The 22,461-nt window shown below is 49.9% G+C and overlaps 1 protein-coding gene across 4 annotated transcripts in view; it reads right to left on the reverse strand.

Annotated features, from left to right (window-relative positions):
* The window catches only part of NCAM2 (neural cell adhesion molecule 2), a 1,850,180-nt gene that overhangs the window by 1,595,593 nt on the left and 232,126 nt on the right, over window positions 1-22,461 (reverse strand). The window lies entirely within an intron of this gene.

The following is a 22,461-nucleotide window of genomic DNA, read 5'->3' on the forward strand; positions in this document are numbered from 1 at the left end:
CGACAACACTGCACAGTTGGTAGTGGTGGGAGTGCAGGCATTTCCAGGTGGTGAGACTACTAATATGTAACATTTGTGATGTCATGTCAATGGTACTACGTGCTCAAGTATGTTGTTGGTCCGGCATTGCTGTGAGCATTTCAGGTGTTGCAGGTTTCTAATAGTGCCACTGTACATAGTGAGACTGATGTCATGTTGTGGGGATTACTTTGTTTACCTGCAATTAGCATGACATGGCACGGTGTGTCGTGTGGTGGTGCTGGGGTTGGGTTGGCTGACATGGCACTGTCCTCTTGTTGCATTTTGCAAGTGGGTATTCATTTTAGCTGCTTCAATGTGTAACTTCACAAAACTGCATTGGTGGTGTCTGTGTGGATAGGGATGCACACATTGTGACACTTCCAGGTGAACAATCTCAGGCTGACATGGTATTCCCGGTTCATTCTCCAGACATTCAGGATCAGTGTCAGGTTGAGTCATCATTGATTGTCAGATGGAATGTGCCAGGGCAGTGTGCACTCCACAGGGGTGTGATTTCTATGTGAAGTAATTAGCCACTAGCTGTGTACGGGCTGCCTCCCCCGTGCCCTTTCCCCTCCCATGCGCAGCGGCTGTGCATGTGGTTGGGGATGTGGGGCCACCACCATGTCCACGGCCAGGCCCCGGCGTGTTGCAACGTTGTGCAGGACACATGCTGCCACTATGATCCTGCACACTACTGGGGGAGCGTATAACAGCTGCCCGCCAGAACGGTCAAGGGAGCGAAAGCGTGACTTTAGCACTCCGAATGTGCGCTCCACTATGCCCCTGGTTGTAATGTGGGCTGTGTTATATCTTACCTGGGGTGGCGTGGTTGGGTTCCGAATTGGCGTCATCATGTGGGGGCTGAGAGGGTAGGCACTGTCCCCTGTGGAGGTGGTGATTGGTATCATTGGTGGGGTTGTGACCTTGCTCAGTATCCAACATGCATGCATGTGCAGTGGCATACATACTCACCAAGCAGCCATGTATCGCCATGCCGCCCAGCTTCTAGGTCCCGGCTTAGGGTGGACATTCGGTAAATGAACCTGTCGTGGGTGGAGCCGGGATAGTTGGCATATACTGAGGTGATGATTCCCTTGGCATTACATGCTACCTGCACGTTGATGGAATGCCAGTGCTTTCGGTTCCTATAGATGTGCTCAGATGCCCTGGGGGGACGTAGAGCCACATGGGTGCAGTCGATGGCACCTAGCACTTTGGGGAATCGTGCCACAGCGTAAAAATCCAGGGCGGCAGCATGCCTTTCTGCAGGTGTTCTGGGCAGGTATATGTGCCTGCGGACTGATGGGCGTGCAGTGATGATGTTCAAGACCTGGTGTAGGCAGCGTGACTGGGTGGCCTGTGACACCCCACCCACTATGGCACTTGTCCGCTGAAATGATCCAGTGGCTAAGAAGTGCAGTACATTGAGGACCTTCTCCAGGGGGCTGAGTGCTTGGGAGCACAGGGTGGGTGATGTGAGGTCATCCTCCCACTCAGTCACCAGGTCCAGTATGATGTGTGGTGGAAACCTGTACCTCCCATACACCTGGTCATCAGGCATCCCGAAAAGGCTGGTTCTGGGAATGAATATTCTGGCCCTGACTATCCTCCTCCTCCTCCTTTGGTAGCCATCTGCCACTGCTGCTAGGAACGGTATGTTCATCCTGGCGTCTGAGCTTGTTATTGTTAAAGTCCGCAAATTTATGCTTTGCGCGTGTTCTAGGCGAGCGTGTGACCCGCGCACCCCTGGAATCCAGTTCCCAGTCCAATAGCGTGTGGAAATTCACACGCACCACGGGATACAGCGTGTGACCCGCGCACCCCTGGAATCCAGTTCCCAGTCCAATAGCGTGTGGAAATTCACACGCACCACGGGATACAGCGTGTGACCCGCGCACCCCTGGAATCCAGTTCCCAGTCCAATAGCGTGTGGAAATTCACACGCACCACGGGATACAGGTTCGCTGACGTACTTGCGTGTGTAAGTGCCCGCGCACCCATTAAATACACGTACATAGGCCAATCGCGTGTACGCGCACTTTTGTCCAATTACACGCGATGACACTCTGACGTGCAGTATCTCCACGTGTGCCCCGTCATCACGTGCTGAGTGGGGAACACCCGTGCGGGTCACGTCACAGACGCGCTTACACGCTGAGGGACTCTGGTCCAATAGAATCGCGTATGCGTGCTGACGCGCTTACGCGCTAAGGGCCTTTCCTCGGATTTCACGCTGACGTGCAGGATTTTCACGTGCCAAATCACTCCGTATCAAGCTGGCCACGCGAAAACACACGGAAGACCACGCTCCTGCCCAGAAGGCCGAGTTACTGCCACCCAGTGCCCCGAGCAGCCTCCCACGTGCCATCTGCTGCTGCCTGCCTGCCTGCCTGCCTGCTGCCACCGTGCCCTGCCATTTGGTGCCTGCACATCAGCCATCTGCAGGGGTCCAGTTGCTGTGTCCACCCCTGCTGGAACTGAAGACTCCCGACTGGGATTACATCGCTCCACAGCCCAGCCCCAGGACCCAGTTGCCCACCCACACCTGCCTCTGGGGTTGCCATGTCGGGCACTTCCACATCTGGCACCAGTGGCAACCCCAAGCCAGAGGGGCAGAGGGGCACCAGCTTCACTGTCACCGAAGTTGGTGTCCTGGTGGAGCATGTCCTGGGGCAGTATGATGCCCTCTTTGGATCGTCCCGCGCCAGCAAGGAAGGACGGCAGAGGATCTGGGCCGACTGTGTGGTTGCCATCAACGCGGAGGGGGTGGCAACCCGCGACGTCCTGAAGATCAAGAAGCGCTCGGAGGACTTGAGGTCCAGGACCCTTGTGAAGGCCCGGCGCCTCGTGGGGGTGGGCCGAGCCGCATGAGTTCCATCCAGATGAGGGTCCTGGAACGCGTACGCCCAGCGCTCCACGCCCAGATCCTTGAGAGGGAGGCCCGTCTGGAGTTGAGCGGTAAGTGTCCATGCATTACTGTGTGAGACAGGGCATGTTGCGGTGTGCTGGTTCTATGATACTTGCCTGTATGTGTGCCATAGGCCATGTATGCATGTATGTGTGCAGGGACATCATGGTAATGCATGTGCGACCAGTGATGTGTGATGCACATGGTTGTTGCATGTGTTGAAATGCCGCATGGGGAGCCCTATGCAGATTTTGAACATGAGAGCATGCCAGTCTCTGTACCTGGACATGGGTGGGGGTGAGGGATGGGTGCTGATGCCAGGTACATATATGGTAGCCATGTCTGTGTGCCTGACCTGCGTGTCTGTGACTTGTGCATGCCATGGATGCATGACACATGTGTGTGACAATGCACAGATTCAGTAAAGCAGCCAAATTACCCTTGTATCCGCTGTGTTTGGTGTGTTTGGGGCCAGATGGATGTGACTGAGGTGAAGTGTGTGCATGTGATAGGCATGAGCCATAATGCATGTGAGTTACATATCATTGAATGTTTCAAGAGTCCATTGGACATGCATGGAAATGTCCATGGCATGCACCATGCCTGTTACTGTGTGTGTTTTGCCTGGACTGACCCATGTGTTGTGGAGGGACATGATGGAAGTGTACTTTGACAGTGGTGCTCATCTGCTATTGCTTCCTGTCTAGGGGACCATTGTACAGTACCCTGATGCTTGTGTTCTTTGTCTCCCTCTACGCAGCGGCTAGTGAAGAAGAGGGCGGAGACGGCGCTGTGGAGCAAGGCGGTGGGGATGCCCCCACGGCTGCAGCGGAAGGGGTGGGTGAGCCCCCACAGGGGCCTGCTACGGTGGGAGACGGTGAGGAGCCATCCAGGTTGGTGGTTTGCACAGAGGAGGAGGAGGCCGCCACTGGGGCACACATGGGGCCTGGTGGGGGCATCCCTGCTGGTGCAAGTGGTGCAGTCCAGGGCCAGGGGCAGGAGGCAGCACAGGTCACCGTGGAGGGGCCTGTGCATGTCGCTGTCCCTGACCCTGTGAGTGCACCACCACAGGGTCAGGCAGGTAGGTAGAGGGGATGTCCATGTCACCTGACTCCCCTCCACCTGCGGACGTGGGAACCCCTGGCCGTGCGGAGAAGGTCCTGATTGGGGTCGCGATGCGCACGGCTGTGATTCGTGATGCCGTGCGTGCTTCCCGGGAGGAGCACGCACGTCATCACGAAGTGCACCGTGCCGACGTGGCCCAATTGGGATCGGCCATGTTCGGGGGTTTCCTGCATGTGTTGGCCAATGTGGCGGCCCTCTCCTCCTCTGTGCAGGCTATCCACCAGTCGTTCTCCTTGCCGTCTTCCAGCCCAGATGCCACCAGGGCCCCCTGTGGACCTGCCCCGACCAATGCAGCCAGCTCGGTGGGGATCCCATCCCTGCCACAGTCGGGAGTCAGAGATCCAGCAGGGGTGGACACCAGAGCAACTGGACCCCAGCAGATGGAGGATGTGACGGCATCATCGGGCAGGGCACGTGCACAACGGCGTCGGTGGTTTCCATCAGCCTGGATGCCGTCATGCTGGCACAGGCAGTTGCGTCGGAGGCAGCAGCAGGCTCAACGTGGGAGGCATCATGGCTCGAGGCCATCAACATCAGGGGTGCAGGCATCGGCCGGAGGGCAGGAGAACCCTGGAATGGGAGTGGCTTACGTGTGGGAGCGGTTGTGCCAGCGGATAGGTGCGGAGCGGCAGCGGGCAGAGGAGGAACGGCTCACGATGGTCAGGGCGGAGGACTCCATGCGGAGGGCGCTGAGGCGGGCTGAGTGCCTCAAGGGTCTTCGCAGGGAGTTTGAGCTTGACACTGCGTTATCCCTGCGGGACCTCGGGGCCAGGGAACATGCCCGCCTCCAAGCCATTGACCAGGAGTTCGATGATGCCCTGGCCCATGACAACAACCAGTGAGCCGTCCGAATAGCCCGCTGCCTTTGTATATAGTTGTATAGTTAGGGTTAGGTTTCCTTTGTTTTTTTGATTTTTTTTTGGTTGCGATTGGACAATGCACCACTTTTTTGTATATAGTTCAGTTTTTAGTTAGTAGTCATAGTTAGGTTTAATTTGGTTGGGCTCATGGACCCAGGATGATCTTCTTCATGGTTCTTCATTGGCTTATTTTAATTTTTCAGATTATTTTCTTGGACATTCATCTTGTTTTGTTTGATTTGCTTTGTGTTTTTTCTTATTTCATTTCCATTCTACTTGCTGTTCAATACATATTATTTTTTAAATCTTCAATGTGTCGTATCATCTCATTGCTTTCAGGCATGTCATGTTGGGTGTTTTGTCATTCACTTGCAGCCATTGTGTGTGACAGACGTGTTCAATTGCATTATTTAAATTGGGGGTGTAACATGTAATTGCCTTTGATATGTGGGTGGGTGTGATAGTTGGTTGGGCCTTTTGTCAGAGGAGGATGGGCATTACGGACATGATTGGGGAATGTTGGGACCCAGGTGCAGGGGGGCATGGATTGGACATGGGTGGGGGCCTGCTGGCAGGTGCCCCACAGTGCTGGGGGGTTGGGGGTGGTGGGAGACATGAGTGGGGGCCTGGTGGAGGGTGCCCCTGGTGGCTGGGGGGTGGGGGTGGTGGGTGACATGAGTGGGGGCCTGGTGGAGGGTGACCCTGCACTGCTGGGTTGTGGGGGTGGTGGGAGACATGAGTGGGGGCCTGGTGGAGGGTGACCCTGGTGGCTGGGGGGTGGGGGTGGTGGGAGACATGAGTGGGGGCCTGGTGGAGGGTGCCCCTGGTGGCTGGGGGGTGGGGGTGGTGGGTGACATGAGTGGGGGCCTGGTGGAGGGTGACCCTGCACTGCTGGGGTTTGGGGGTGGTGGGAGACATGAGTGGGGGCCTGGTGGAGGGTGCCCCTGGTGGCTGGGGGGTGGGGGTGGTGGGAGACATGAGTGGGGGCCTGGTGGAGGCTGACCCTGGTGGCTGGGGGGTGGGGGTGGTGGGAGACATGAGTGAGGGCCTCGTGGAGGGTGCCCCTGGTGGCTGGGGGGTGGGGGTGGTGGGTGACATGAGTGGGGGCCTGGTGGAGGGTGACCCTGCACTGCTGGGGTGTGGGGGTGGTGGGAGACATGAGTGGGGGCCTGGTGGAGGCTGACCCTGGTGGCTGGGGGGTGGGGGTGGTGGGAGACATGAGTGGGGGCCTGGTGGAGGGTGCCCCTGGTGGCTGGGGGGTGGGGGTGGTGGGAGACATGAGTGGAGGCCTGGTGGAGGGTGACCCTGCACTGCTGGGGTGTGGGGGTGGTGGGTGACATGAGTGGGGGCCTGGTGGAGGGTGACCCTGCACTGCTGGGGTTTGGGGGTGGTGGGAGACATGAGTGGGGGCCTGGTGGAGGGTGCCCCTGGTGGCTGGGGGGTGGGGGTGGTGGGAGACATGAGTGGGGGCCTGGTGGAGGGTGACCCTGCACTGCTGGGGTTTGGGGGTGGTGGGAGACATGAGTGGGGGACTGGTGGAGGGTGCCCCTGGTGGCTGGGGGTTGGGGGTGGTGGGAGACATGAGTGGGGGCCTGGTGGAGGGTGACCCTGCACTGCTGGGGTTTGGGGGTGGTGGGAGACATGAGTGGGGGCCTGGTGGAGGGTGCCCCTGGTGGCTGGGGGGTGGGGGTGGTGGGTGACATGAGTGGGGGCCTGGTGGAGGGTGACCCTGCACTGCTGGGGTGTGGGGGTGGTGGGAGACATGAGTGGGGGCCTGGTGGAGGCTGACCCTGGTGGCTGGGAGGTGGGGGTGGTGGTAGACATGAGTGGGGGCCTGGTGGAGGGTGCCCCTGGTGGCTGGGGGTGGGGGTGGTGGGTGACATGAGTGGGGGCTTGGTGGAGGGTGACCCTGCACTGCTGGGGTGTGGGGGCGGTGGGTGACATGAGTGGGGGCCTGGTGGAGGGTGACCCTGCACTGCTGGGGTGTTGGGGTTGGTGGGGGACATGAGTGGGGGCCTGGTCGAGGCTGACCCTGGTGGCTGGGGGGTGGGGGTGGTGGGAGACATGAGTGGGGGCCTGGTGGAGGGTGCCCCTGGTGGCTGGGGGGTGGGGGTGGTGGGTGACATGAGTGGGGGCCTGGTGGAGGGTGACCCTGCACTGCTGGGGTTTGGGGGTGGTGGGAGACATGAGTGGGGGCCTGGTGGAGGGTGCCCCTGGTGGCTGGGGGGTGGGGGTGGTGGGAGACATGAGTGGGGGCCTGGTGGAGGGTGACCCTGCACTGCTGGGGTTTGGGGGTGGTGGGAGACATGAGTGGGGGCCTGGTGGAGGGTGCCCCTGGTGGCTGGGGGGTGGGGGTGGTGGGTGACATGAGTGGGGGCCGGGTGGAGGGTGACCCTGCACTGCTGGGGTGTGGGGGTGGTGGGTGACATGAGTGGGGGCCTGGTGGAGGGTGACCCTGCACTGCTGGGGTGTGGGGGTGGTGGGAGACATGAGTGGGGGCCTGGTGGAGGGTGACCCTGGTGGCTGGGGGGTGGGGGTGGTGGGAGACATGAGTGGGGGCCTGGTGGAGGGTGCCCCTGGTGGCTGGGGGGTGGGGGTGGTGGGTGACATGAGTGGGGGCCTGGTGGAGGGTGACCCTGCACTGCTGGGGTTTGGGGGTGGTGGGAGACATGAGTGGGGGCCTGGTGGAGGGTGCCCCTGGGGGGTGGGGGTGGTGGGAGACATGAGTGGGGGCCTGGTGGAGGCTGACCCTGGTGGCTGGGGGGTGGGGGTGGTGGGAGACATGAGTGGGGGCCTGGTGGAGGGTGCCCCTGGTGGCTGGGGGGTGGGGGTGGTGGGTGACATGAGTGGGGGCCTGGTGGAGGGTGACCCTGCACTGCTGGGGTTCGGGGGTGGTGGGAGACCTGAGTGGGGGCCTGGTGGAGGGTGCCCCTGGTGGCTGGGGGGTGGGGGTGGTGGGAGACATGAGTGGGGGCCTGGTGGAGGGTGACCCTGCACTGCTGGGGTTTGGGGGTGGTGGGAGACATGAGTGGGGGCCTGGTGGAGGGTGCCCCTGGTGGCTTGGGGGTGGTGGGAGACATGAGTGGGGGCCTGGTGGAGGGTGACCCTGCACTGCTGGGGTGTGGGGGTTGTGGGTGACATGAGTGGGGGCCTGGTGGAGGGTGCCCCTGGTGGCTGGGGGGTGGGGGTGGTGGAAGACATGAGTGGGGGCCTGGTGGAGGGTGACCCTGCACTGCTGGGGTGTGGGGGTGATGGGAGACATGAGTGGGGGCCTGGTGGAGGGTGCCCCTGGTGGCTGGGGGGTGGGGGTGGTTGGAGACATGAGTGGGGGCCTGGTGGAGGGTGACCCTGGTGGCTGGGGGGTGGGGGTGGTGGGAGACATGAGTTGGACATGGGTGGGGGCCTGCTGGCAGGTGCCCCACAGTGCTGGGGGGTGGGGGTGGTGGGGGACATGAGTTGGACATGGGTGGGGGCCTGCTGGCAGGTGCCCCACAGTGCTGGGGGTGGGGGTGCAAGTGGACATGAGTTGGTGTTCATTAGTTCAAGGAGACATGTGCCTTTGCTGGAGGGCATGCCCATGGTGGGTGGGCTGCCTGCGGGACATGACCAGGGATGCAGGGTAGTCCCCTGTGGTGTGGGCTGCCTGCAGGGGCCGTGGAGGGTGTACAGGGTACACCAGGGAGGACCCACACTGTCAAATCACATGTGGAACTTCCCGCGCACCCCTGATATACACGCGCCCAGGCTATTCGCGTGTGGAACTTCCCGCGCACCCCTGAAATACACGCGTCCAGGCTATTCGCGTGTGGAACTTCCCGCGCACCCCTGAAATACACGCGCCCAGGCTATTCGCGTGTGGAACTTCCCGCGCACCCCTGAAATACACGCGCCCAGGCTATTCGCGTGTGGAACTTCCCGCGCACCCCTGAAATACACGCGCCCAGGCTATTCGCGTGTGGAACTTCCCGCGCACCCCTGAAATACACGCGCCCCCAGGCTGTTCGCGTGTGGAACTTCCCGCGCACCCCTGAAATACACGCGCCCAGGCTATTCGCGTGTGGAACTTCCCGCGCACACCTGAAATACACGCGCCCCCAGGCTATTCGCGTGTGGAACTTCCCGCGCACCCCTGAAATACACGCGCCCAGGCTATTCGCGTGTGGAACTTCCCGCGCACCCCTGAAATACACGCGCCCAGGCTATTCGCGTGTGGAACTTCCCGCGCACCCCTGAAATACACGCGCCCAGGCTATTCGCGTGTGGAACTTCAAGCGCACCCCTGGAATACACGCGCCCCCAGGCTATTCGCGTGTGGAACTTCCCGCGCTCCCCTGAAATACACGCGCCCAGGCTATTCGCGTGTGGAACTTCCCGCGCACCCCTGAAATACACGCGCCCAGGCTATTCGCGTGTGGAACTTCACGCGCACCCCTGGAATACACGCGCCCCCAGGCTATTCGCGTGTGGAACTTCCCGCGCACCCCTGGAATACACGTAGCCCGCTCCCCCAGGCCCGATCCCGTGAGGAACTTCACGCGAACCCCTGTAATACACGTAGCCCGCTACCCCAGGCCCGATCTCGTGAGGAACTTCACGCGAACCCCTGTAATACACGTAGCCCGCTCCCCCAGGCCCGATCGTGTGTGAAACTTCACGCGAACCCCTGATATACACGTAGCACGCTCCCCCAGGCCCGATCGCGTGAGGAACTTCACGCGAACCCCTGTAATACACGTAGCCCGCTCCCCCAGACCCGATCGCGTGTGAAACTTCACGCAAACCCCTGAAATACACGTAGCCCGCTCCCCCAGGCCCGATCGCGTGAATAACTTCACGCGAACCCCTGTGATGCACGTACCCTGCTGAAATCACGTGTTAGACTTCCCGCGCACCCCGGTATACACGCACACGTATTTTTTGTCAGCGGGTGTCCGTGTTTGTGGGTACCCCTTTGCACGTCATTTTTCCTGGAGGGCCACAGTATGGGACATTCATCATGGCAGTATATAGGTGCTATTTGTTGGCGCACCTTTTGGTGCACATTTCTTACAGCCGCAGAGACGCTACCGCCTGCTTTCTTGTGGCGGTCGTGTTTGTGCCTGTGCGCTGGTTTGAGCGTGCGCTTTTTTGCCCTATTCTATTCCATGAATACGTGTTGTAGGCGAGCGTGTGGGCGTTCCGCGCACTTGTGCCCTGTACTTCCCCCGTGACGCCCACGTTTTGGCAAGTTGTTCCCCATTCCGAGTGTTACGCCCGTGTTCCGCCTACTTTTGTTGCGTGCGCCGCGCTATGTGCGAATTTCGCTGTGACCTGTGCGATTTTCGCTGTGACCTGGCGCACGCTGTTAGATGGCCTGTGCACCAACGTGCGCCGCGCACTTTTTTATCGCACATCCGCTGGTTTTCTCGCGCACGGCCTTCCATGAATCAACGTGCGCTGCTTTTCGTGCGATTTTCGCAATTGCACTGCGATTTTCGCTATTCCACTGCGAATCGCACGTTTTTGCCCACTTGCGCCGCGCTAATTATTCCATGAATCGGCCTGTTAATTTGTGGTCTACCATAGCGTCACTTGAATTCCAGGACTGGCTGGTGAGGATTCTGGATTAATTTAGGGGAAATGTGCCCAGTAAAAGTGCTAATGCACAAAGAAACAAAACATGCCTGTTATAATCATAATGATAATGATGTGTTATTTATATAGCGCCTTAATCCAAAGCGCTTGTTTCACCTTATGTATGATAGATACAAGCATGTCCGTTGCAATTTGCAAGGGTCACCTCACAATGTATATCACGTCTCTTTATAGGCAAAAGTCAGAGTGCATGTTTGCTATGCCGCCATCATTCTCCTTTCACAAATAATTAGGATGGGGACCCCTTGCAATGACACACTGCCTGTAAATATTATGAAGAGATTAATTCAGAGCTTGGCACATGAGCTTTACAATGCCATTATGTCTTCTGTATTTCTAGCACAACCCACAATGATGTACTATGCTCTGTGTACTATGTTTTTGTATCTTTGGAAACCCTGAAACTTGAAAAACACGAGTGACATTCTCCATAATGTTGCAATAATGTTAACTTGATGAATAGAACTAAAACCAGCAGTATTAAATTCTAAAAAATTGGTACAAAAACATACAAAAGGCTGCATCACAATATACACTTGGTAAATATCCACCTACATAAATACAATATATTATGTGTTATCATTCTTAAATCTTTTAACCTGCATAAATCCCAGGGCAATAATGACTTAATATGTCAAATGTGGCCTACATAACTTCGATAAATAGGGATTTGCTAGCAGTGTGTCTGCTGCAGAGGCTGAGAGGATGTACTGCTATTCTGTGGTTTTGCTGTGGATTTTGTTGTACTATTTTGGAGCTGCTAGTCTGCCGGACCACTTTCTACTCCAGTGAAATCCCAAATCCAACCTTCATTAACACTGCACATGCGCGGAGTGCTGCGTGGTGTGCTAGCAGTGTGTCTTGTGTCCGGCATTCGGCGCGAAGCGAGAAGCCGGCAGTCTCTTTTCCAGGAGGTAAGAAAGACAAAATCAAGCCGCTGAAGATTACCTCAATCATAGGTAAGTGGGTTGCCAGATATTCTGTTGTGGAGTTCTTGAAGGCCATTTTTTACGAGATTAAGGATTACATATAAAATCATCTACCCAGATTGATTAAGAGCGCATTTGACCCATATCTATAAATATAATATCACACGCTCTGACTCAGATCGCGGGGTCGATCAAATATTTAAATCAACAATTGAGAAAAAGTGCAAATCACTTCCTTGGTGAGGCTGTGACTGCAGGGATAAGCCCTTTGAGCAGCCTAAAGAGAGGAACACTAATTACAACCTACGTGTTGTGGCTGTTATGGTGGGGAAAATACCTCTGAGCAGCCGCCTGCAAGAAAACAAGACACGTCTCGTACACAGTGAATATTCATGATCCACGGAGGCTACTCTTTAAGATCAATGATGCCAAATAACCATAAAACGTCAAGGTCATCACTGACACTGAAATCAATGCCAATTTGGCTTGCTTCAGTAACTACCCTGAAAAGAAAGATAAGAAATCAATCTCTTGATTTCTGTGGGAAAAAGACATGTGCAGGAGACATACGTGGATTTTGTAAATTGAAGAGTCCAAATACCGACTTGACAAACATAGGAAATGCTGATAAGTCAATCGGGCCAGCTCTGGAAAGGTGTGGAGACACAGTTAACACCTCAGATACTGACACACAGATATTGTCAGTAGAAGGACAAGCATCCATACATCTGAATACAATAAGCCAAATGACACCGGTGAAAGAACTAATACTTCAAGGGGTGCAACCGAGGCTGCAACAATTAGATACAGCAAGCCCACAGATAACGGCGAAAGAACAAACGCTGTCAGAGGAAGAATCTAGGTCAGAACCATCAATAGAACGAGTTGTTGACCACGTTCAAGCTAGTTTGCCCTTACCAACAGCTATTGATCTAGAACAACGAATAGAGGGTTCAAGTACAAACATGGAAAATGTATCATGCATTGCTTCCTCTTCTCATCAAAAGACAATAGTTTGTATCAATCGCCAAGCTTATTTGACAACTCTGCGCATACAGTACATATGTCATTAGCTGGTCTAATAACAGAAGGTCAGTTGTCATGCAGAACTGGTGCGATTCCTTTGCCTAATTCAAACTTTACTGAGAAGGACCAGTCACAATTCAAGTTACTTGAAATTACATTGAACTCAATGCACATGATGATGGTCACATTAACAAAATTGTTTGAGACTCTAGACTACAAATTAAAATTACAGTCCAAACATCTAGAACAAGCAGTACAGTGGATGAATCAGCTGTCACCAAACAAAGTGTCTATGATATTGATGAAGTAGCACCGGTGAAATGTTGTGATAAGGTGAAATACTTCATATGTGTGCCTGAAATAAGTCATATGATTTAGGGTGCACCAGCCCATAATGGATATGGTGATTCTGTTCAAATCATATAATGTAATGTTTCTAGAGTTCAATCTGAGATTCATGATGCTACTCATATATCACATCAAGAGTTAAATTTAGAGTCAGAAACAAGTACAGAGGACAGAGCTGATAAGGTGCCAACTTTACAAAATGGGGCTGTGGGATTAACTGTAAGAGCATCGGAACGTAAAAGTATGAATAACTTATTTCAGCTTGTAGGCACTAAGAAGCAAGGTGACAAGGCTAAAAACATGTCTTAAAAAATATCAAAAAATGAAGAAGCCTTGCCAACACGATCAAGGGCAAATATCAAACATCTAATTAAATGGCTGATGCCCAAATTAAAATCAATTCCCAAATTGTGTCTGATAAAAACAAAAAAAAGTACAGATTGATGGGCAAACCATCACAAAAGAGAATTTTGGTGTAAAGACTACCATTTCTGACTATGCTCCCCTAAATGAATTGATTGATACAATTGCACTACAAGCTAAGCCTGTCTCAAGACAGCGGGTCCTACCGTTGAACGATCAGAGACACGGTGGAAGATTGTCTTCATAAATCCGGCACAAATACGGTGAGGTCACAAAGTAGTGGTCAGATTAATGGGTTGCTCGAAAAGCAAAATGGCCCCCAGACTGATATTGTAACTGATGGCAACATGGAGGCATTACCTACCTGTAAAGCAAAACAATGTAGAATTCTCTGTTTTGGCGGATGTCGGAGCTCAAATGGAGAACTCTATAAAAAATACGTTGAACTGCAGCAATTGGCTGCTGTTTCAACAGAAAGACAGCTCCAAATTCGAAGCATCAGTTTAATTCCAGAGCCGGAGTTGAATATGGCTAAAATAAAGCATTCTTGCACTGATCAAACCTTAACTCAACAACCAGAAGCCAAGATAATAGCAGGGATCAGGTGGCACTGTATGAACAGGAAGTGCTACAATTACATCCAATCCAGTCTCTCATACCTAATGAGTCCAAACAGTACATGCAACCAACAGGAGACCCTCGACCAAAGGCACTCATGATGTGAGATAGTTTCAAGAATGACAGGTGAAGCCATCAGCAAGCAGCAAGTGAAAGAGAAAGGGAGCGTTCTTCTTACGACACTCCAGCAGCAAGAAACCTATCGAATAGAAGAACAAATTGCTAGGGCCATAGAGAACTATTTCAGATAGAGCATGGTTAAGCAAAATCTACCGACCATTGTGAATTCTAAGGCAGAACATAGACAAACACAGTTTCTGCAAACTACTTCTGAGCCCAATAATACAAGACAAGAAAATGACATAAAACAGATATATCACAGTTAACCCAAAGGGTCACTACAAGCTACTATGCTGTGCAATAATTCTAAAATAAAATGGGATATGTACCATAGGATAATACCAAAATGTCGCTCAGCTCCCTTTCCATAGTATGTGCTGAATCAAACTAGTATACCAGCGATCTGTGAGGAGGATGGAACCCCACAAGATATGTCTACCACTGGCATAGATTAGGTCGAATTTTTCTAAGAAAATGATTCCTCTATAGTAAGGTTATAGATTCAATTGAATTTAATCACAAACACATTATGGCAAGCTAGAATGGAGATATTTGCCTTAGGTTTTGTTCTAGCCAGAGATCCCCTCAATATGGATTCAGAGGGAATCATAAGAATGGAAAACAAGGGTAGATATATAGATAGATATGAGCAAGATCAAAGTGCAAAGACAGATACAAACTTGTGCAGCAAATCCAAAATCTATGTGAGAAATCAAGTCAGCAAGCGGGTCCCAAATTTATAACCAGCATTGAAACAAGAGAGAAATGCCATCTCTATGATTTGTTGGAACAAATTTGGGCATTCTCATGTGCTGTGTTCCAGTGCAAAAATTCTAGCTTCGCTTGACATCATAATTTTGCAAGAAACCTGGTTACTCCAAACCCCAACATGGGAAGATCATACGATCATCTTACTTTCAGCGAAAGCAGCTGTACGAGGTAGACCGTCATCTGGCCTAATGGTCGCAATTAAGAATCACAAGAGGTGACATCTCTCTCCTTGGTTAGCTCCAAACCTTTTTTTACAATTGGAAAAGTTAGAATTTCCGTGTGAGCAATGGCTACTCTTAATCTTTCTCGAAACTCAAAAGGGATTTCAGATGATACATTTTTTTTCTAGACCTAGAAATGCTACTTCATACAATTTCAGAGTCCTTGTAGATAACACATGTGATTGTGGTAGGAGATCTAAATTTGCAGTTGTTACCAGCCAACAATAACACAAACAATCTAGCCTGTATGAGGTGGGTGTGCCTCATTAAAGATCGGGGATTGGTGATGTGAAACGGAGCCCTACCAAGAGACATGATCCCTAACGCAACTTGGTCTAGAGGGACTCATTCTTTGACAATTGGCTCTGCCTTTGTCGACCCCGATACATTCAACAAGAGTTTTCACATACATCCACAGCCATATAGTGATCACAATATGTTGAACTTGAAATGGTATGTAGCCGATTCAGTAGATGAAGGGGATATACAAACCTTTTTGCATTACCTTACAGCAAATAATGCCAGAAGATGACTGAAGTGGAACATGCATACTCTGTTTGATTTTTATAAAAATGTACAAAGTAGCTACATGATGGTGAAGAGGCATCAAGGGACTGGTTACCAGTCATTTGGTCGAAAAAAAAAGGTCGACAGGACAAATGGTCGACACCATCTGGTCGAAAGACAAATGGTCGAAAACATTTTTTTTTGTATTTTCACTTTTTTTTTTGGGGGGGTCCCCCCAAATTCCTTTTTTTCTAAAAAAACCCTTTTTTTCCCTAAACGAAAACCTAAAAAATATATATATAAATAAAAAAAAAATTGACCATTTGGCTTTCGACCAAATTCCATCGACCATTTGATTTGTCTTTCAACCAAATGTCTTTCGACCAAATGACTGGACAGCCAAGGGACTACACATCGTTTCTCCACCTATATCATGTGTCATCGAAATTTAGCTAATCATAAACCAAATCATGAATATGATGCTATAGTTCAAACAAAAAAAAAACATTAAGGAAAAACAAAAAATTGATCTTGAATTCGACTTGTTCAGATAAATTCCAAAGATTGCACTCGTTAAATTGTCAGTACAAAAACTGCTTATGATCCCATCAAAGACACATTTTACAAATAGATGGAGAAGCCATGTTGAGTAGTAGTCTAAATAAAAACATGGGCCAGAAATGGGCTCTGATTAACATTGGTAACAACACTACACAAAAATCAGCCCAGCAACAGAATGGGTTTCATGCTTCACTGAAATGTATCAGAAGCAAGAGTCTGAAATGAGTCCATTTGTTAGGGAATGCCCAAACTATGAAGGGCTCAAAATTGAGGAAGAGGATGTGCTGTTCTTCATAAATAAGCTCTCCAATTCACAAGCCTCGGGTCACGATGGGATGAGTCATTTTGTGTTCAAGCAAAACCCTGTCTTATGGTCTAAAATTCTAACCTTTATCTTTAAGCAGGTTTTAAGCACCAATATAATACCAGCTACATGGAGGTCAGCAATAATCATTCTGATCTTTAAAAAAGGTGATCGAACAGTGCTGAGTAATTACAGACCAATTCCACCGTTAGACGTATCAGGCAAGCTGTTTTCGAGGTTTATACTCAGAGATTTCCAACAATGGACACTGATCTCAGGTTCAAGAGATCCCTTCCAAACTTGGTGTATTGCTGGGATGGGCACATGTGTAAATCTCTTGACCTTAGCATTAATAATATAACATCATAGACTCATAAAAAAGCCGCTATTTATGACCTGTAAAGACCTGCAAGCAGCGTTTGACTCACAAGATCTGTTCATAAAAAAACAAATTCATCAGGGATGTCCAAGGCACATTGTACACCTCATTAATGACCTACACACGCATAACATCATAGAAATAAGACTAACGGCTGAAGGAAAACTGACTGAACCCATTAAGACATTTAGAGGGCTGAGGCAGGGCTGCACGCTTGCAACAGCCTTATTTAATTTTTTGTTATTTCAGATGTTGGAAAGGCATTTAGAAATACCTTTACAGACCCCCCAAAATTGGCTAATAAGAGTATTCCATTTCTGATGTATGCTGACGACTTGGTTGTTATGTCTAAAACACCCAAGGGCCTTAGAAGGCGCTGGATGCGGTGGTAGCTTATACTGAGGTTAACTATTTGAACATAAATTTAGATAAGTCCAAGATTATGATGTTCAATATGGCCCAAATCACTACAAAAAAATCATATGGATGGGACCTCAAAGGGTACAAACTGCAAATGGTACAGCTTTATACATACCTGGGGGCCCAAATAGTAACACAGAAATGATATTTGATATTTAAACAAATACAAATGGATAAAATAACAACATGTATTCAACAAGCCAAGATCATACAGCGGAAGTATGGCAAGTTCACCATTGCTCCGTTACTGATGTATTATTATCAGAAAGTATCACCTATTTTACTGTACTCATCAGAAACTCGACCCATATTAAATGAAAACTTTTGGTCGATTCTGGAGGGGAAGTATTGGCGTGCAGTTTTACATCTTCCAGCTTCCACACCATTGCCATTAATTCGTCATGAATTAGGTCTGATATCCCTCTACATGAGGTATATATGGCTTGTTGTAGCTATGTTGAGGAAATGTTTATTGGCCCTGAATTCAGGTACAGTATTGTGAATGCTTGTGGCCTATGTCTTGTCTTCTAAGGACAAATTCATGCACAAATGGTGAAATCAAGTCATTCAAGTTCTTGCATTAGCGGAAGTAACTTTAGCTACACTTCTTCAAAATCCGATTCAAGTCAAAACTAGGATATTTGCCCTGGACTGAGAACATATGAGATCAAAATGTACTGAATACCGTAATTGTGACTCAGAACTGATGGCAATGAAAAGGCATAGTTCTCTGGAAAGATACTTGATCAAGTCCCATCTATACAACATCGGAATGACTTGCTCAGATTATGGCTTAGTCTGTGGCTGAGGAGACAAGTAATGGCCTGTCAGAGACTCATCAACCAAGACCAAAAGATCTGTCGGTTTTGTACTCAAGAGGAGAAAGTAGAGACATTAAAACATCTATTCATCGAATGCGACTCACTTCTCAACCAACGAGTGACATATTTTAAACAAACAATGGAACCATTCGGAGTCTCCACATCTGAATCATTGTGGAGGATAATCTATGCTGGCATTTCTATGGCAGCAACCATAAGAGCTATTGCATTTCTACATGAACTAAAACTTGACAAAGCTAATCTTGATTTACGGTTGTAAAGTTGCGTGGTGATGCTCACAAAACTATCTTTGATCAAATGATTCATTAGAATATATTTATGGGTAACAGCATACAGAATGCTATTTTAGAAGAGTGAGCATGATGAAATAGGTACAAATTAGCACAACTACTGTAGCAAAGTCACAATTGTGAGATGATATTTTGAATCTGTTTTCTTTTTCTTTTTGGTGTACATAATATGTTGATTGTTTAAGTTGTATTAATATTGAAAAGTTGATTAATGTCAGCAATGTCAATAAAAAAAAATAGGGATGTGATAACAATGTCCAGCTACACATACAATGCAATCAAAAATGTATTTTCGAATCTTCCCGTCTTTTGTTAAGCCTTTTTTTAAAACAGTTTCACACAAAAGAGTAACCACCTTATGTGAGGGAAACATGACACTACATGCCCTTACACATAGCTAATTGTGGAAATTATTGGACCATTCTGCACTTCCTCAAATGTATTTTGGGTCTTCAGATGTTGAATTTCACATTTCGTCATTATTGGACCCACTGGGAGAGACTGACACAAGATGCCAGGATGCTTTATGCTGTTCCTGTAATTTTGAATCCCAATTTCCAGAACACTTTTTCCATTTCATTTTTATGGCTTCTTAGTAAGTACTTGTGGTCTCAAGAGGGTATATAAAAGCAATCAGATGAACACTTCAAAATAACTTGACATCATTGCCGTACTGGAAATAGCTTTTTCAGTCTACATTGTTCAGTTTGGTTGCCAATAAATGACAAAAATGGATGCCAGAGTACAGCTGCAGAAAGAAACAACATTGTTGAAAGCAAACAAACAGTACATTGAACATGCACACATAGACATGGTGTGCTGCTCTCAAGGGGCATTATGGTTTATTTGCAGTACAAAAAGGCGTAATGTTCTTTCGTCCATCTCTGCGATGATGTGTATACTCTTTCTACAATTGTGATTGCCCATGCAATAGACATGGCTCCCATCATGCGTCCCTTTCCTTATTTTGAGTGTACCATAAAGCACCTCTTCTAAATATTGTTTTAGACAACATTTCAAATGTAACATATAATAAAAATACAAAATAAACCATAATTGCATATTGTAAGGCATATGTTATCAATATATGGCTTCTAAATTAACTGGGCTTTCCTGATCAAATGCCTCTTATTTTGCAGTCTCACCCCACAATTCTGGTCAAGAAAGAGCTGGTGTGATCAACACGTAAATTAATGTAAATACATGTATTAAATGTGGACCCCAAGATTTTTGCAGGGAAAATCACCACAACGCTACATAATAACAGGGATCTTGTCTACAGAAAACAAAATGAACCTGCTCTCATGAATCTCACTATAGATCACAAACTTGCATCTATCCATATTGTCAATTACATACACATATTACATTATTACTAATAACAAGCCTTTTTAATTCCCTTTTTGTGATTGATGATTCATATGTCAGCCCTTCGTTTGCATCAAAACATTTCCAGATTAAAAATGAAGTTGCATTTGCAAATGCCAAAAAGCACTTCGCTTTCCCCAATAACGCCAAAACATGCTAGAATCAAATGACTGTTTCATGCCTCACACATCCCATGTAAATATGGTGATGTGTATTGCTAAAATGTGTGTGCAGTTGGAAATCAGATATGCTTACAATAGGTTGCATTAGAATTCTGCAGGTTTTGGGTTAGGGCGTTGTATTATGAAGTCAGAACACAGAATATAATTTTACCCACTGACCCTGGAAGAAAGGTATAAGTGCCCCTCCACTTTTATTTTTTCTGATTAAGTTTGGCTGGCATAAAATAGTTTATCCGTTATGTATTTAAGTGTTAGGTGACTAAAGGGGATTTATATTTGCATCATGTTCTAGGGGATTAGACATTGCATAAATAAACTTGCTCTCAATCGCCAATCCTTATTAAATAGATATAGTCTTCACAGAACACACGTTATCAAGCAAATATTCTTTTGGCTACATGATGACATATTCATATAACAGCTTAATATAACTATTTCTGAGAAAACACTTTGGGTACAATTTATGAGATTATAATTTAAAATGAGCTTGATGCTGACTGTGTTAAAGGGTTATCTGTATTGTTATACACACAGCTCAACATTTATTTTGCATTGGATTGAAATGATATACCACTTAATTTAAATGCAGTGACAAAGAACCAAACATTTCTAATCAAATCAATATATTTTGATATTATCTGTCCAAACCTGTCTCCTTTCTTGTACTTAGCAGAACAAACCAAAAGGTGGTGAAAGAGCAGACATTATTTCACTAAGGTTATTTTCCATAATCAGTTTGGATTAGTCTTTAAAGTTATTGTGCCGGCAGCAAACACTGGGTTACGGAGGCTCCTGAGGGGCCTGTGGAACGGAGGGACCCACCCCAGGATCCCACTCTTGGCACCAATAACTCTCGTTGGGTGCCTTTCATCGGGCCCCCCGCTTCCCTATCGGACGCCAGCAGAAATTGCCAGTGGCGTGGTCCCGGCTCTAACCCGACGCCCCAGCCTGGACCAACCAGACCCTGAAGAGTGAAGAGGAGCTGGACCCCAGCGCTCACCTGGCAACCTGACAGAGGGTAACCTGGCACACACCGCAGTCAGCCCCAGAAGCCCCGGGAGACATGGTGTGCTCGACCAGCGGAGACCCGATAGACCGCAGTCAGCCCCAGATCCCCCATCGGAGATACGCACACCCAGCTGAGACGAAGAAGGGGTCACACTTGGAATCGCCATCCCCCTAACACCAGCCTGCGGATAACATGCACCTGTGTAATCGGCGAGCCGGACACCAAGATGTCTAAGCAGAAGGGCCCGAAGTCAGCGGACATAGCCAATTTACTCCACCTGAAGGAGAAACCCAAGCAGCCGGACCCCTCGACCCAGCCTTTCTCCCCCACAGGGGCCCAATGCCAGTGGGCTCCAAAAGATGATATCCAGGGCCTCCTAGCCGACATCAAAACGGAATTCCGCAACTGCATGGCAGAGGTCACAACCAAGATAGATGGCCTGGACAACCGCGTTGAGGAGGTGGAGCATAGGGTCGGGGACATGGAAGATCAAGTCCTGGAGCACTCAGCGCAGATTACGGAGCTGCGACAGAAAATTCAGACTCTAGAGGACAAGCCCGAAACTGTGCATCGCAAACAGGAGGACCTGGAAAACAGGACCCGAGAAACAACATCTGTATTAAAGGGGTTCCTGCCTCGATCCCGGACCAGGCCCTCCCTGCCTACATCAGAGACCTCTTCCAGACTCTCCTCCCAGACTGCGATAAGTCACTACTCCTACTTGATCACACTCATAGACTGCGAGGCCGCAGGTACACCCCATCAGCTGCTAACCCTGAAGTAATCACCAGAGTGCATTTTTTCTCAACGAAACAGGAGTTCATGACAGAGAGCCGCTCACAAGGTGACCTGACATACCAGGGAGCTGCCATAAAGCTGTTCCAGGACCTAGCCGCTCCCATGGTCCAACATCGGAGAGCCCTTCGCCCTCTAACAACCCTCCTGCAGAAGCGGAAAATCTAAATCGTTGGCTCTACCCGGCCTCGCTTCAGTTCACACTTGAGGGTCAAACAAGGGTAATCCATGCCCTGGAGGAGGTAGGCAGCATTATGGAATGCGAGCCCTCGAGACCTCCCCGACAGATAAACCACGCAGCTCAACAGCGAAGCCCCAGCATAGCTGCTGGATGAAAGTCCCAAAAGGAGGGAAAACCCCTGACACACACGATCAGTAACCGACCTTCAGCACTCCATGCTGGAACCTGCACTCTTGGCACCCGGGCATCCCACGCAATGCCCCAGCTGAGTGGATGGACAGTCACTTCGGCCCAAGGCCCGTCTGGGTCAGTTTGGTTAATCTTTGTTCCTTCTGTTCTTTTAGTTGGGCGGGGACCTACCCCAGCCCCCTTGGTTGCTGGGGCCCGGTTGGCCCTGAATTAGACAAAGTTAAAACTCAGTTGCAGCTGAATCGTGCAGACACCGGTCCCCCGGTGGACCTCCCTGAGCACAGGATTACCCACCACCCACTTGAGCCATAATGGCGTCCCACTGGCCTCCCCCCCAGAGCACACCAAACTCTGCTACATCTCACTAAACGTCGGGGGCCTGAACTCTCCCACAAAATGTAAGTCCATCCTCCGATGCCTGCAGGACCTTCAGGCCTCAGTGGGGTTCCTCCAGAAGACCCACCTCTTAGCAGAGGACTTCACCAGA

This window comes from Ambystoma mexicanum, chromosome 7p, assembly GCF_040938575.1.
Source record: "Ambystoma mexicanum isolate Mex_15411 chromosome 7p, UKY_AmexF1_1, whole genome shotgun sequence".
Taxonomy (NCBI): Eukaryota; Metazoa; Chordata; class Amphibia; order Caudata; family Ambystomatidae; genus Ambystoma; species Ambystoma mexicanum.